At 45.2% G+C, this 17,354-nt stretch overlaps 1 protein-coding gene across 1 annotated transcript in view; it reads left to right on the forward strand.

Moving 5' to 3' along the window:
• atg10 (ATG10 autophagy related 10 homolog (S. cerevisiae)) overlaps positions 1–8,862 on the forward strand; it is a 232,134-nt gene extending 223,272 nt beyond the window's left edge. Inside the window, exon 8 of the mRNA XM_078397047.1 lies at positions 8,278–8,862. The gene's annotated coding sequence lies outside the window, so the exon portion shown is untranslated. The remainder of the gene's footprint in view (positions 1–8,277) is intronic.
• The last annotated feature ends 8,492 nt before the right edge of the window (positions 8,863–17,354 follow it).

Below are 17,354 nucleotides of genomic sequence, written 5' to 3' on the forward strand. Positions count from 1 at the left end.
CTTGACCCCATATGCTTAACCTCAATCCATTTGGAATGACTATCTACTCGTACCAGAAAGTGATCATTACCCTTTTCACAAAAATCTACATGAACTCTTTGAAAAGGTCTACTTGGCCATGACCAGGGTTGCAGTGGTGTTTTTGGTGGTTTACTCCGGCAATTTTGGCACATGCTACATTTGCTCCAGTGACTCGATGTCACTGTCAATACCAGGTCAATACACAAAACTTCTGACAATTGACTTCATGCTTACTGTGCCAGGATGTTCGGCATGAAGTGCATCCATAATCTTGTTTCTCAAAGACTCTGGTACAACCACTCTGTAACCCCACTTAATGCATCCCTGCTCACATGATAATTCATGGCGTCGATTATGGAAAGGCTTCAGTTCTGAGTTCAATCCACTATCGATTTCAGTCCAACCGTTCAATGTCTGTTCATAGACACTCTTCAGCACTGTGTTTTTCTCTGTTTCTGCTACAATTTCTGTTGCAGTCACTGGAAAGTCTTCATCTACAATTTGCAGTGTGTAGATTGAGTTCTCACTTCCCATGTCAGTGTTCTCATGGGGCAACCAGGGCAACACATCTGCAACTGCGTTGCACTTGGAGCTTCTGTACTCAACCTTGTAGTCATACTGGGACAGCAGAATTGCCCAGCGCTGCATCCTTGATGCCGCCATGGAAGGTATAGCTGACTTGGGACCAAGTATTTAGATTTAGATTTAGATTTAGAGATACAGCGCAGAAACAGGCCCTTCGGCCCACCGGGTCCGCGCTGCCCAGCGATCCCCGCACACTAACACTATCCTACACCCACTAAGGACAATTTTTACACATGCCCAGCCAATTAACCTACATACCTGTACGATCTTTGGGAGGAAACCGAAGATCTCAGAGAAAACCCACGCAGGTCACGGGGAGAACGTACAAACTCCGTACAGACGACGCCCGTAGTCAGGATCGAACCTGAGTCTCCGGCGCTGCATTCGCTGTAAGGCAGCAACTCTACCACTGTGCCACCGTGCCGTGTCACTAGTAGTGGCTTGTGATCAGTCACTAGGGCGAATGGTCTGCTGAGAAGAAACTGGTGGAATTTCTTGATTCCGAACACGATCCTTTTCTATCTGTGCATAATTACGCTCACTCGGTGATAGGGTGCAGGATGCAAAAGCAATAGGCTTTTCCTGTCCGTCATCTATTACGTGGCAGATCACTGCATCTGCACCATAACTTGAAGCATCACATTGAGTCGAGTGTAAGTGCGAGACAAATCCAGTTTAGTGAAGACTTGCTCCGCTAAGTTCTGCATACAGATCTTGCGAGGTTGGCAACAGATATTGTTCGTTGTCAACGGCTTGGTTGATTGTGACTTTGTAGTCACCGCATAGTCAAACAGTTTTGTCGACCTTGGGTACGGCTAGAATTGCCGTTGCCCAGTTGCTCTGGAGTACTCCATTCCGGAGTTTCACGAGTACTCCATTCCGCTCCAACCTGTCGAGTTCTTCCTCCACTTGTTGCTTTAGCGCATATGGTACAGGTCTTGGTCGACAATACACAAATCTCACATCTTGCTTAAGTCGAATGTGCGCGGAGTACCCCGTTATTCTCGTGTAACTGTCGGCATATATTTGTGCATGTTTGCTTATGACATTTTCAAGACGTGATTTGGACAAATCGACGCTGAAAATGTTCTTCCAGTCTAACTTTATTGTACTCAGCCAATCCTTTCCAAGGACGGTTGGTCTAATTTTGAGCTGGCTACTATGATGGGCAGTGTTACTGACTGACCATTATGCTGAACTTTACAGTTCATTTGTCCGCATGTCTCCAAAACTTTGCCCGAGTAGGTTCTCAGCTTGATCTTACTCTCAGACAATGGTGTCTGTGGGAACTTTGTTTCGTACAGGTCTTTGCTCATGACCGAACAATCTACTGCCGTGTCAATACACATATCGATTAACTGTTCATTAATCAATAGTTTAGTTCGAAAGTCCTTGCCTTGGCTGGCTAGTCGGTTGCATAAATGGTGTACAGCCCAAGTTCACTTCCATCTGGGTTCATCTCCAAGTTGTGAACTCCTTTTTGGTGTTGTCACTTGTTTCCAGCAGGTTGTTTGTTTCCTGCTTTAAGCTTGGCCTGACATGCTGAGGAGATATGGCCTTCTGGCAGTTATAGCACTTGGCCGTTTTGAACTGACAAAATTAGGATGAGTGATTACCGTTGCAACAATAACAACTGGCTGAACTCGGCTCCCTGCCATACTTTGATTTTGGTTTAGCGCCTTTTGGTTTGGCCATAGGCACTGTTTGGTGACTGTAAACGGCCACTTCTGTCTGGTGGACGAAACACACGAGCATTCTTTGATGCCGTCTCCATTGTGGTAGCAATCTTGCATGCTTTCTCGAATGCAAGATCTGGAGTGTTCATGAGTTTGGACTGAATTCGTTCATCCACTAGACCACAAACAAATCTGTCGCGTAGTGCACGTTCGAGAAAGGTTCCAAAGTTACAGTGCAAAGTTAAGTATTTCAAGGCAACAATGTACTCACTGATTGTCTCATTCTGCTTCTGGTTTCTAGTGCCGAATTTATAGCTTTCTGCAATTTCCAGAGGCTTTGGGTTGAAGTGCTCCTTCAACTTCTTCATAATGTCATTGAATGGCACGTCGAGAATCACGAGTGTGCTGTACACTCCAGGACCGATCTCCGTGAGCAGAATCGCTTTCATGCGTTTGCGAACGGCCTTATTTGTTGCAGTCACTCCTTCACCGCTAATCTCCATTATGTTGTTTGCCGTGAAGAACATGTTCGCTCTTTCCATATAGGAGTTGAACGGCTCTCTACTTTCGTCGAAAGTGCCAAGGTTTCCGATGTTTTCCGAAGCCCGTGGACGCCGCCATCTTGTCCCTCTTTTTTTTAAAGGACGAGGAAAGTCCGCTCAAAACCCCCGATTTCCTGTCTGTTCTGGTGTAGCAATTCACCTAAAACTTACTGTACAAAGGCTATATAAGATAAAAGCTGTACAAAGGCTAAAAAAGATAAAAGCAATTTATCTTTTTTTGTAAACCAGCTCCCGCCGTTCCTCGTTTCTGCTACTCATCTAACTTTTCCCGATGGAAGCAGGTTTATCGATGCAAGGGAGTTCTGAGAACATGGAGAGATCATGTCAACAAACTCATGGAGGACTTGGTACAATATATCAGTAAACGTATTTAAGGCTGGTTCTGAGTGTTCGATGTTTGGTGGGATAGATCAGCATAGAAAGGTATTGGGAAAACAGATGGACGCAATAAAACAGAAGATGGACACAATGAGCAACTCAGCGGGACAGGCAGCATCTCTAGAGAGAAGGAATGGGTGACGTTTCGGGTTGAGACCCTTCTTCAGACTGGTTATGAACAAGGGAAATGAGAGATATAGACAAGGAGAGATGTAGAGAGTTAAAGAACAATGAATGAAAGATATGCAAAAAAGTAACGATGCTAAAGGAAACAGGCCATTGTTAGCTGCTAGTTGGGTGAAAACAAGAAGCTAGTGCGACTTGGGTGGGGAGGGATAGAGAGGGAATGCCGGGGCTACCTGAAATGAGAGAAATCAATATTCATTCCACTGGGCTGTAAGCTGCCCAAGCAAAATATGAGATGCTGTTCCTCCAATTTGTGTTTAGTCTCACTCTGACAATGGAGGAGACCTAGGACAGAAAGGTCTGTGTGGGAATGGGAAGGGGAATTAAAGTGTTTAGGTAGGTCCAGGCGGACTGAGCGAAGGTGTTCAGCGAAACAATCGCCCAGTCTACGTTTGGTCTCGCCGATGTATAAGAGTCCACATCTTGAACAATGGATACAGTAGATGAGATTGGAGGAGGTGCAAGTGAACCTCTGCTTCACCTGAAAGGACTGTTGGGGTCCCTGGACAGAGTCGAGGGAGGAGGTATAGGGATAGGTGTTGCATCTTCTGCGGTTGCAGGGGAAGGTACAAAAGATCTGGGAAGTGATCTGAGTGATGGCGAGAGATACCAAACTCTACTTGACTTTCTGGCTGTCTGAGCCAAGAACAAGAAGAAAAAAAAGTGCCATCACGTTGGCCTAGCTGGTGAAAAGAAATTGAAGCCATATGTACTTGTGTGCGTCCAGACACCCTTCAATGGACAACAAGCTGCCGACCAAAACTGTAATGCAACACGTCACAGAATGTCAGAAGCCACCCATTGCAGCCTGGATAGGAGTGGACACCACATACGTTGGGCACTTACAGTGACGGAGACGATTGGTGGCATTACATGCCCAAGGGTTCCATCAGCGTAGCCGCTATTATCTACCACTCCACTACCTCTCTAGACAGGTCAAAGAGGCCTACCAAGGGAGTTGTGATAATTCTAACTCAGACCTGATCCAGTATCCTCTATCACATAATACAACATGGACCAACGATCCTCAACCAGAAACAAATTACCAGCTCATACCTACATACTAAGGGTGGCACGGCGGCATAACGTGGAGTTTGCAGCGCCGGAGACCCGGGTTCGATCCTGACTATGGGTGCTGTCTATACAGAGTTTGTACGTTCTCCCCGTGACCGCATGGATTTTCTCTGAGATCTTCGGTTTCCTCCCACACTCCAAAGATATACAGGCTCATAGGTTGTGTAGGAAAATAACTGCAGATGCTGGTACAAATCGAAGGTATCACAAAATGCTGGAGTAACTCAGCAGGTCAGGCAGCATCTCAGGAGAGAAGGCACAAAATGCTGGAGTAACTCAGCAGGTCAGGCAGCACCTCAGGAGAGAAGGGTCTCGACCCGAAACGTCACCCATTCCTTCTCTCCTGAGATGCTGCCTGACCTGCTGAGTTACTCCAGCATTTTGTGATACAATAGACAATAGACAATAGGTGCAGGAGTAGGCCATTCCGCCCTTCGAGCCAGCACCGCCATTCAATGCGATCATGGCTGATCATTCTCAATCAGTACCCCGTTCCTGCTTTCTCCCCATACCCCTTGACTCCGCTATCCTTGAGAGCTCTATCTAGCTCTCTCTTGAATGTATTCAGAGGATTGGCCTCCAAAGCCCTCTGAGGCAGAGAATTCCACAGATTCACAACTCTCTGACTGAAAAAGTTTTTCCTCATCTCTGTTCTAAATGGCCTACCCCTTATTCTTAAACTGTGGCCCCTGGTTCTGGACTCCCCCAACATTGGGAACATGTTTCCTGCCTCTAATGTGTCCAACCCCTTAATAATCTGATACGTTTCGATAAGATCCCCTCTCATCCTTCTAAATTCCAGTGTATACAAGCCTAGTCGCTCCAGTCTTTCAACATATGATAGTCCCGCCATTCCGGGAATTAACCTAGTAAACCTATGCTGCACGCCCTCAATAGCAAGAATATCCTTCCTCAAATTTGGAGACCAAAACTGCACACAGTACTCCAGGTGCGGTCTCACTAGGGCCCTGTACAACTGCAGAAGGACCTCTTTGCTCCTATACTCAACTCCTCTTGTTATGAAAGCTAATATTCCATTGGCTTGGCTCATACCAGGCTCGTAGGTTGATTGGCTTGGGTTTGTATACTTGGTATAAGTGTAAATTGTCCCAAGTGTGTGTAGCCTTGTGTTAACATGTGGGGATCGCTGGCCGGTGCGGACTCAGTGGGCCGAAAGGCCTGTTTCCGCGCTGTATCTCGAAACTAAACTAAGTTAAACTAACATACTAACTACTTCTTGATCTTACATACTGTATGTATACTACATACTGTCTGCAATGACTGATGGTCTCAAAGTTACTCTGACCAAATGGCAACGGTATGAATGTGTGTCAAGGATGCAATGTATGCTGCAATGCGCTGCCGGAGGTCACGAAATGCCATGAATGGCACAACCCATCTTCAACATCAGCACCTTCAACAGCATGGACCTGACAGGAAGAGACCATGGACCATGCCTTGAAGCAACATAGAAAACATAGAAACATAGAAAATAGGTGCAGGAGGAGGCCATTCAGCCCTTCGAGCCAGCACCGCCATTCATTGTGATCATGGCTGATCGTCCCCAATCAATAACCCGTGCCTGCCTTCTCCCCATATCCCTTGATTCCACTAGTCCCTAGAGCTCTATCTAACTCTCTCTTAAATCCATCCAGTCATTTGGCCTCCACAGCCCTCTGTGGCAGAGAATTCCACAAATTCACAACTCTCTGGGTGAAAAAGTTTTTTCTCACCTCAGTTTTAAATGGCCTCCCCTTTATTCTAAGACTGTTGCCCCTGGTTCTGGACTCGCCCAACATTGGGAACATTTTTCCTGCATCTAGCTTGTCCAGTCCTTTTATAATTTTATGTTTCTATAAGATCCCCTCTCATCCTTCTAAACTCCAGTGAATACAAGCCCAGTCTTTTCAATCTTTCCTCATATGTCAGTCCCGCCATCCCAGGGAATCTCGTAAACCTACGCTGCACTGCCTCAATTACAAGGATGTCCTTCCTCAAATTAGGAGACCAAAACTGTACACAATACTCCAGATGTGGTCTTACCAGGGCCCTATACAACTGCAGAAGCTCTTTACTCCTATACTGAAATTCTCTTGTTATGAAGGCCAACATTCCATTAGCTTTCTTCACTGCCTGCTGTACATGCACGCCAACTTTCAGTGACTGGTGTACAAGGACACCCAGGTCTCGCTGTACCTCCCCCTTAGCTAACCTAACTCCATTGAGATAATAATCTGCCTCCTTGTTTTTGCCACCAAAGTGGATAACCTCACATTTATCTATATTATACTGCATCTGTCATGCATCTGCCCATTCACTCAACCAGGTCACCCTGCAACCTCCTAACATCCTCTTCACAGTTTACACTGCCACCCAGCTTTGTGTGATCCGCAAACTTGCTAGTGTTGCTTCTAATTCCCTCTTCCAAATCATTAATATATATGGTAAACAGTTGCAGCCCCAACACCCAGCCTTGCGGCACTCCACTCGCCACTGCCTGCCATTCTGAAAAGGACCCGTTTACTCCTACTCTTTGCTTCCTGTCTGCTAACCAATTTTCTATCCATGTCAACACCCTACCCCCAATACCATGTGCCCTAATTTTTAGTCACCAATCTCCCGTGCGGGACCTTATCAAAGGCTTTCTGAAAGTCTAGATACACTACATCCACTGGCTCCCCTTGATCCATTTTACTTGTCACATCCTCAAAAAATTCCAGAAGATTAGTCAAGCATGATTTCCCTTTCATAAATCCATGCTGACTTGGACTTATCCTTTTACTGCTATCCAAATGCACCGTTATTACCTCTTTAATAATTGACTCCAGCATCTTTCCCACCACCGAAGTCAGGCTAACTGGTCTGTAATTCCCCGTTTTCTCTCTCGCTCCTTTCTTGAAAAGTGGGATACATTAGCTATCCTCCAATCCACAAGAACTGATCCTGAATCTATTGAACATTGGAAAATGATCACCAACGCATCCACTCTTTCTCGGGCAACCTCCCTGAGGACCCTGGGATGCAGACCATCAGGCCTAGGAGATTTATCATCCTTCAGTCCCTTTAGTCTATCCAATACTATTTCTCGCCTAATGAAAATTTATTTCAGTTCCTCTACCCCCCCCCCCCCCCCCCCCCCCCGATCCTCTGTCCTCCAGTACATCTGGGAGATTGTTTGTGTCTTCCTTAGTGAAGACAGATCCAAAGTACCTGTTCAACGCTCCTGCCATTTCCTTGTTACCCATAATAATTTCACCCGTGTCTGCCTTCAAGGGACCCACATTTGACTTTGCTACTCTTTTTCTCTTAAACAGAGAAAAAAAGTGGAAGCACAAGAATCTAGACCAGTCTGAAGAAAGATCCTGACCCGAAATGTCATCTATCCATTTCCTTCCACAAATGCTGCCTGGCCCACTTAGTTCCTCCGGCACAGGATGAAATGATTTCAAGGTGGTCCCGCAGAGGAGGATATGGTCAAATCCCAGGAGCAACACATTAGATAGGGGTTATCAATGTTAGAGAGGGGTTATTTATGAATATTCAGAGGTGGCTTGTCAGCTATCATGTGCTCCCATTGTAAATATGTAACACAGTGAAACCATTCTCAGCACTCAAAATATTGATCCATGCAATTATAATTATTGAAATTTTATTCACTCAGCTGCTGTTATCTTTGTTCTTACAAGTATAAAAACTCAATGTATTTTGAGTTCAGTGAGTTTCCCCAGAGTGTTTCCAAGGGAGATTCTCTATAATGCCCGCTTGTGCTGAATAAAGACATTTTGCATTTACAGCTCCAGATCGACCCGGGTCTCCGGCGCTGCAAGTGCTGCAAGGCAGCAACTCTACCAATGCACCACCGTGACGCCCTACGTCCTACTAAGTTAAAAGTACAGTTGCGTGAACAAGCACCTCTGACTGCAGGGGACTTAATACGTTCACAGCAGGAAGCAGCTTAAAGATCTGGTTCGTAAACTGACGTGACCATGGAACATTCTTGCGTGTACGACCAAATGCACAGACAATGGAACTTTGTAAATTGGTCCACATCAAATCAGGCATCTTCAACTCAGCAACCAATGATTGGAGGTATTTGCGTAACCAAAGGGCAGTCCACACAACACGAACTTTGAATGTCTTCAGGGGTTTCTGTCCTCAGGCATTTTTGTTTACCATCCACGGAAGAGGTAAAGCTACCATATTGGCTTGGGTTACCATATATCCCCTTGTAAATATGTGCACAGTGACACAGTGGAACCATTCTCAGCACTCAAAATATTGATCCATGCAATTATAATTATTGACATTTTATTCACTCAGCTGCTGTTATCTTTGTTCTTACAAGTATAAAACTCAATGTATTTTGAGTTCAGTGAGTTTCCCCAGAGTGTTTCCAAGAAAGATTCTCCACAATACCTGCTTGTGCTGAATAAAGACTTTTTAGTGTTTACTGCTCTCGTCTCTGTGGCTCATTCAGTCCCAGCACAAGGCTAAAGGCAGAATGCAGAATGGAAAAGAATATAGTAGGGAATAGTTCCTGTTTGTAGAAAGACATTGACTATATCAAAAAATACGGTTACGATTTGAAAAACCTTTTGTTTTCAAGAATTAGAGGTGTCGGCGTGTAATTGTCCCATACACCAAGATACAGTGAAAAGTATAATTTTGCGTGCTATCCAGGCAGCAGGTAACGCAAAAGAGAAAACAGTGCAGAATACAGTGTTACAGCTACTGGGCGCAGTGGTATAGTTGCTGCCTTCCAATGCCAGAGACCCGGGTACATTCCTGAATATAGGTGTTGTCCGTATGGAGTTTGTACGTTCTCCCCGTGACCCGAGTGGGTTTTCTCCGGGATCACCGTTTTCCTCCCACACTCCAAAGACGTACAGGTTTGTCGGTTAATTGGCTTGGTAAAATTGTAAATTGTCCCTGGTGTATGTAGGATAGTGTTAATGTGTGGGGATCGCTGGTCGGGCGGCCTCGGTGGGCCGTAGGGCCTGTTTCCCCGCTATAAACTAAACTACAGAGAAAATGCAGATAAAAAACGCACAAGGGCTGCAATGGATTAAATTGGAAGATCAAGACTTCATTCTTAAGCTGGAATCATGAGCTGACATACCATAAGCAAATAGTTGTCAAAAAAGGGATGTGAAAGTTTGTGAAACTTTCTACGAGGTGGGATATAATATCATATCGCACCAGTGCTTCCTATATGCCTCATCTGACAGGGCTGCCATTGTCCATTTCCTTTCAAAGATGTGTGGTCTTGCATTCTCCTCTCCGCTAGGACAGGAATATTACAGAATCTAGACATCTATAGTCATCAGACCATCCTCTGTCATTTTCAGCATCTTCACTATAATGTCAGCGTTAAACACACATTGGCCTGCTCTTTCAGAATTTACACATGGCCAATCCATTTCGCGCTCCTATCTTTACCCATATTCTTACCCTTCCCTTGTGACTATCAGACATTTCAGTATGGTTACAGTAGACGCCATGCAACCCACAGGATTCGCACTATCTTTGTGCAAGAGCACTATCTCTGTGTGGTAGATGCATGGTTTATAAAGTAACAGTAAATTCTGAGAGGGGGTGTGGAATGCTGTTAGTCCCGTTGGGAACATCCAGGCTTCATTCAGCATTCCAGCAACAAGAGTGTTCCAGCATTATTTGGTTCCTCTCTCTTCTGTCCTCATAAATCGTGTTCTATTTCCATCTCTTCCAGACAGATCATTTGCCATCACCATCCTCCTTCAGCCAGCACTACTGCCACGTGTTCCACACCCTTCTCGGTCTCCTCCCTTGGACTGGCTCTCCCTTAGTTTTCTCCACCCTCTCCGCTTTGTGAAACTTAGGACATTTGACTTCTAGCTTTTGCTTGCGGCAGAGTTGCTGCCTTTACAGCACCAGAGATCTGGGTTCGATCCTGACTACGGATGCCGTCTGTACGGAATTTGTACATTCTCCCCTTGACCACGTGCGTTTTCTCCAGGGCGCCCTGGTTCCCTCTCACGCTCCAAAGATGTATAGGTTTGTCGGTTAATTGGCTTTAGTAAAGTTTGCAAATTGTCCCTTGTGTGTGTGTAGGATAGTGCTAGTGCATGGGCATCACTGATCGTTGTGGACTCAGTGGGCCAAAGGGCCTGTTTCCGTGCGGTATCTCTAAACTAAACGAATGAAGGATCGTCAATCTGAAACTTTAAAGCTGTTTCTGTCTACGCTGATTCACCCTAATCCTTATGCACTTTCGACCAACTGCAGCTTTTTAACTTTTTGAACATCGGTCACAAAAAAGCATCTTGCCTTCATTAGAATTTTTCTCCCACGTGTTTGCTGTGCAGCCAACTTTTAAAGGGACATTCTAGTATGTGAGCAACACTTTTGGCACTGGGGAATGAATGTAATATCAGTGCAAGGTGGAAATAAGTGAGATCGTACTTGCCGAGGTTCAAAAGGATACGGGCAGACTGACGAAGAACAGTGCCAGCAGGAGGGATGTTCTCTATGCAGAGACCATGGAGATCCTCCAAAGACAGTTGCCAAGCACTGCTTCCAATGTGGACTATGTAAGGAAATGACTGCAGGCTCTGAATATCGGCATTCTGGGTACGCCCCGATCTATCTCTGCTTGCTCCTGTGGGCTAAAGTAAAGTCAGATCATAAGGTCATAAATAGGAGTAGAATTGGGCCATTTGGCCCACTATTCCATCATTCAATCATGGTTGATCTATTTCAATGGTTTCAAAGGTCTTTTATTGTCACGCGTACCAATTAAGGTACAGTGATATTTGAATTACCATACATCCATACTAAAAAAAAGCAACAGGACATACATCTACATAAAAGTTAACATAAATATCCACCACAGCGGATTCCCCACATTTTTCACTGTGATGGAAGGCAATAAAGTCTAATCTTCTTTCCTCTTTATTCTCCCGCGGTCGGGGCAGTCGAACCATACCGCAGTTGGGGCGATCGAAGCTCCTGCAGCCAGTGGTCGAAGCCCTCGCATCGGGGTGATCGAAGCATCCGCATCGGGGCGATTGCAGCTCCTGCGGCTTGGAGCTCCTGAAGTCGGTCTCCCACCAGGGACCGCGGCCTCCATGATGGTAAGTCCTGCAGGCTCCCGCGGTTGGAGCTCCCGGTCGGTCTCCAGCAGAGGCCGCCAACTCCCCGATGTTAGGCCGCAGTGCACACGGAGATACAATACAGAAAGAAAATCACATCTCCGTCAAGGTAAGAGATTAAAAAAAGTTCCCCCCTCCCCCACATAAAACAAACCAAAGCACACTAAAGCATACATTTTGCACATACTAAAAAAAACCCACAAAGGGACAGACTGACTGTTGGCGAGGCAGCCATTGCTACCCCCATTCTCTCTCCTAACCCCATTCTCCTGCCTTCTCCCCATAACCTCTGACACCCGTACGAATCAAGAATCTATCTATCTCTGTCTGAAAAATATCCACTGACTTGGTCTCCACAGCCTTCTGTGGCAAAGAATTCCACAGATTCACCACCCACTGACTAAAGAAATTTCTCCTCATCTCCTTCCCAAAAGAACGTCCTTTAATTCTGATCTCTAGTTCTAGAATCTCCCACTAGTGGAAACATTCAGAGATGAAGCTCTGCATCTTTATGATCATCCTTTGGTTGCGTGGGTAATGCTGAAATGTAGCAGATCGCAGCAGCTGTGGCAACCCAGAAGAGTCCTAAGCTAGGAAGTTGTCCTCCAGAGGCAGAATAGTCCAGGCATATGTCCAAGGCTGGATCTGAGGTGCAGGAAACAGCGACTCCAGTGAGAGCAAAGAATGTAGTGCATGTGTTTTAAACAGAACTACTACCATCTCTACTCCGGATTCAGATAATTTTCAACTGTTTTTGAAGTTGTTTACGTTTCTTTGATCAACTTTTACATTGTTCTTGTGCACAACACAAAGCGCTGGAGGAACTTAGCGGGTCAGGCAGCATCTGTGGAGGGAATGGATAGGTGATGTTTCGGGTCAATACCCTTCTTCAGCCCTTTCTTTAGGTTGCTCTTTTGTGTACTTCCCTGACTATCCATTTGTTTGCTCTAGATATGGAATGTTTGGGATTTTTTATCCGTGAAAATGATGCGATCCAAATGCAATGTATTTAGGAAGGAACTGCAGGTGCTTGTTTACACCAAAGATAGACATAAAATGCTGGAGTAACTCAGCGGGGCAGGCAGCATCTCTGGAGAGAAGGAATAGGCGACGTTTCAGGTCGAGATCCTTCACACAGAAATTGTGTCCATCTTCTATCCAAATGCAAGTTGTATGTATTATGAATAAAAGCAGTGTTTTACAGAAATCTCTCCACTTTTCACTGTCAACAGGTACAAATTGTAGCATTGTGCGTGTCTGGTCAATTTGTTAGGTATCATTTACATTCCAAACAAAATGTGGTTAGTGACTGGCTTACAGCAAGAATGCGTATAAAATTTCCATTTGCGTCACAAACTAATAAAATTCATTTATTTAGGATTGTCTTCAAATCAGAAGTGTATCTAAATGAATTGACATGGATTTATGAAATATTGAAAATGTATTAACTCTTACATAGCTGTATCAGGCAGTTTATATTATTCATCACACAGTGAATTACGTTCATGGACTTGTAATTCTCTTAGCTCCTTAGTAATCTACCAATTGTCAATAAAGCAACCATCAGAATAAACATACAGTATTTAAACTGCGTTAACCACATTTTACAAGCGGAATATATAAAATAATATTTAACTTGCATTGAATATTGTTTTCAAAGCAATTTTGATTATTCATTAAAAGATACTGGTTTGATGTTGGCGAGAGTTTCAAAGGTTTCAAAGGTCGTTTATTGTCACGTGTTCCAATTAAGGTACAGTGATATTCGAATTACCATACAGCCATACTAAAAAAAGCAACAAGACACACAACTACATAAAAGTTAACATAAACATCCACCACAGCGGATTCCTCACTGTGATGGAAGGCAATAAAGTCCATTCTTCTTCCCTCTTTATTCTCCCGTGGTCGGGGCAGTTGAACCATCCGCAGTCGGGGTGATTGCAGCTCCCGCAGCCATCAATCGAAGCCCTGGGTCAGGTCGATCGAAGCTCCCACGTCGAGGCGATCGAAGCTCCCACAATCAGGGCGGTTGAAGCTCCTGTGGTTTGGAGCTCCCGAAGTCGGTCTCTAACCAGGGACCGCGAGCTCCACGATGGTAAGTCTGCAGGGTCCCGCAGTTGGAGTTTCCGAAGTCAGTCCCCAGCAAGAGGCCGCCAACTCCACGATGTTAAGCCGCAGTGAAGACGGAGATACGATACGGAAAAAAAAAATCACATCTCCGTCGAGGTAAGAGATTTAAAAAAGTTTCCCCCAACCAATCCCACACATAAAACAAGCTACAGAACAGTAAAACATACATTTAACACATAATAAAAACAACAAAGAAGGAAAAGGACGAGACAGACTGGTGCAATTAGCTTTGTTATTACTTTTGTATTACCCCAGTGACGTTGAGGTACACAACTGAAGATGTGTCTGAATGGTAGCAACATCACCTAGTGGTCACCCCCAAGAACAACACCAGTCAATTGTAGTGCAAACCTTAGGGATTGTAACATCTAGAGTCCTACTAATCAATCAGAGATACATCGTGGAAGCAAGCCCTTCGGCCCACCGAGTCAGTACCGACCAGTGACCCCGCACACTAACGCTATCCTACACACACACAAGGGACAATTTTACACATACACCAAGCCAATTAACTTACACACCTGTACGTCTTTGGAGTGTGGGAGGAAACCGAAGATCGCAAAGAAAAAAACCACACGGTCATGGGGAGAAGGTACGAACTTCGTACAGACAGCACTCGTAGTCGGGATCGTACCCGGGCCTCCGGCGCTGCAAGAGCTGTAAGGCAGCAACTCTACCACTGCATCACCGTGTCTGTAACTACCTGGTTTACCCTTACTTGTTTTGAACAAGGTTATTACATTTATAATTTTCTGGTGTATGGGCACTAATCCTAAGTCCACAAATGTTTGAAACATGAAGTCAGGCCTTGAAACCAAATATCTGAAGGCCTTGTTCATAATAGCTTGGGACTTCAAACAGGCCAACCTGTCGTGTGGGCTACCAAACTACCATCAACACATCCCCTGTCCCACCAGAGACCCAAACACCCTCAACCATTGTTATACACCCATCAAAGACACCTTCAGGGCAGCCCGGTGGAGCAGCGGTAGAGTTGCTGTCTTACAGCGCTTGCAGCGCCGGAGACCCGGGTTTGATGCCGACTACGAGTGGTGTTTGTACAGAGTTTGTACATTCTCCTCGTGACCGCGTGGGTTTTCTCCGAGATCTTCGGTTTTCTCCCACACTCCAAAGATGTACAGGTTTGTAGGCTCATTTGCTTGGTGTATGTGTAAATTGTCCCTTGTGTGTGTGTAGGATAGCGTTAATGTGCGGGGATCGCCGGTCGGCATGGATTCAGTGGGCTGACGGGCCTGTTTCCTCGCTGTATCTCGAAACTAAACTAAACCTGCATCACCATCACCTGACCATATTTTGGAAATCCTGTCCACCTGGCTGTGCTTCTATTCCCAGCCAACTAGCAGAAACTGAAGTGCCCAGCCAGATGGTAAGAATTTCCAAAATATGGTCAGGGGATGGATTCCATTGTCCTCTCCCCTTCGCTTACCTTTGCTACCTCCTCCAAAAACTCGATCAAGTTAGTAGGGCTCACCCTGCCACATACAAAGCCATGCTGACTGTCCCTAATTAACCCTTTCTCTTCCAAATGGGTGTAAATTGTCTCCAATAGTTTCTCTTACCACTGTCCTCCAATAGTTCTCTTACCACTGTCATGAGGCTCACTGGTCTGAAATTCCCTGGATTCTCTCTACTTCCCTTCTCAACTTCCCTTCTCTACTTTCCTTGCTCTACAACACTCCCCAGAGCCCTACCATTCACTGTGAAGGTCTTGCCCTGGTTTGACTTGCCAAAATGCAACACCCCGTACTTATCTGCATTACACTCCATTAGCCATTCCTCGGCCCACTTGCCCAGTTGCCCAGTTGACCAAGATCCTGTCCTAATTTTTGATAACCATCTTCATTATCTATGATACCACCTACTTTAGTGACATCTGCAAACTTACTAATCATGCCTTGTACATTCTCATCTAAATTGTTGATATAAACTACAAACAGCGATGGGCCCACGACTTAACCCTGAAGCACAGGTCTCCAGTCCAAAGAAAATCCTTCTCCTCCTGTGCTTCCATCCATTAAGTAATTTCTGTACCTAGCTCTCCCTGGATCCCATGTGATCTAACCTACCATTGCAGCCTATCATGGTGGAACCTTATCAAAGGACTTGCTGAAGTCCACATAGACAATGTCTACAGGTTTGCACTTGTCAACCATCTCCATTACCTCTTCAAAAAGCATGGAGGCACAATATTAGCCACCCTCCAGTCATCAGGCAACTCCAATGTGTCTTAAGCACCATCAAAGTATACAGCTGGCCATAGATTAGCCACCGATGTGGGCAGAGAAATGGCAAGAGAAGTTTAATCCCAGCAAGTGTGAGCTGTTGCACTTTGGAAGGTCGGATGTAAGGGGAAAATATACAATTAATGGTATGACCTTTAGCAGAGATATACAGAGGGATCTTGGGGTCCAAGTGTATAACTCCCTGAAAGTTGCAACACAAATAGAGTGGTAAAGAAGGTGTATGATATGCTTGCCTTGGTCGGGGCATTGAGTTTTAGAGTCAGCAAGTCAGCTTGATAGGACTTTGGTTAGGCCACATTTGGAGTATTGTGTGCAATGCTGGTCACCCCAATACAGGAAGAATGTGAAGGCTTTAGAAGGTTTCTCTCAGGATATAAATATCAAATACCAGAAGGCATAGCTTTAAGGTGAGAGGAGAAAGTTCTTTTTTACAAAGAGGGTGGTGGGTGTCTGGAACACACTCAACACGGTGGTGGAGGCAGATATGATAGTTGCGTTTCTGAGGCTTTCGGATAGGCACATGGATATGCAGGGAACGGAGGGATATGAATCATGTGCAGTTAGAGACGAGTTGGTCCTGGCAGGATTTTCTGCACATACATTGTGGGTCAAAGGGCCTGTTCCCGTGCTATACTGTTGTATGTTCTTAACTCCAGCTTCCCAGCCATCCATGATCCACTGCAGGTTCCTTACCTTCGCAACAGATCCTGGTCATCTTTTTAACAAGGACAGCTACATCAAACTCCTACTTATTGACCACAGATCTGCTTTCAACACCATAATTCCAACCAAGCTCATCTCCAAACTCCTGGACCTCAGCTCTCTGCTCTTAGATCCTGGACTTCCTGACCCTTAGGCCACAATCCATGAGGACAGGCGGCAAAACATCCTCCAGAATATTTCTCAACACCGGTGTCCCACATGGATGCATTCTCAGCCCCTTACTATATTCCTTACACGCTCGCAACTGTGCAGCCAAATTCTTTTCTAACTCTGCTTCCAAGTTTGCAGATGACACCATCATCGTGGGGCCAGATGGTGAACAATGATGAGACAAAGTACAGGAAGGAGATAGAGAGATTAGCAGCACGTTGTCAAGTACTGAGGCGCAAATATCACCGGCAAAATTGGAGCAACCCGATTGAAGTTACAGCCAAGATAGCACGCCAATGCCTCTACTTCCTCAGAAGTCTAAGGAATTTCGGCATGTCTCCAACCACTCTGACCAACTTCTACAGATACACTGTAGAAAGCATTCTGTCAGGATGCTTCACAGTGTGGATTAGCAATTTCTATTTTCATTTCAGATAAACAGCTTTTTTTAGCTGCACTTTTTCTGCAGCT

This window comes from Rhinoraja longicauda, chromosome 3 (assembly GCF_053455715.1).
Source record: "Rhinoraja longicauda isolate Sanriku21f chromosome 3, sRhiLon1.1, whole genome shotgun sequence".
NCBI lineage: Eukaryota > Metazoa > Chordata > Chondrichthyes > Rajiformes > Arhynchobatidae > Rhinoraja > Rhinoraja longicauda.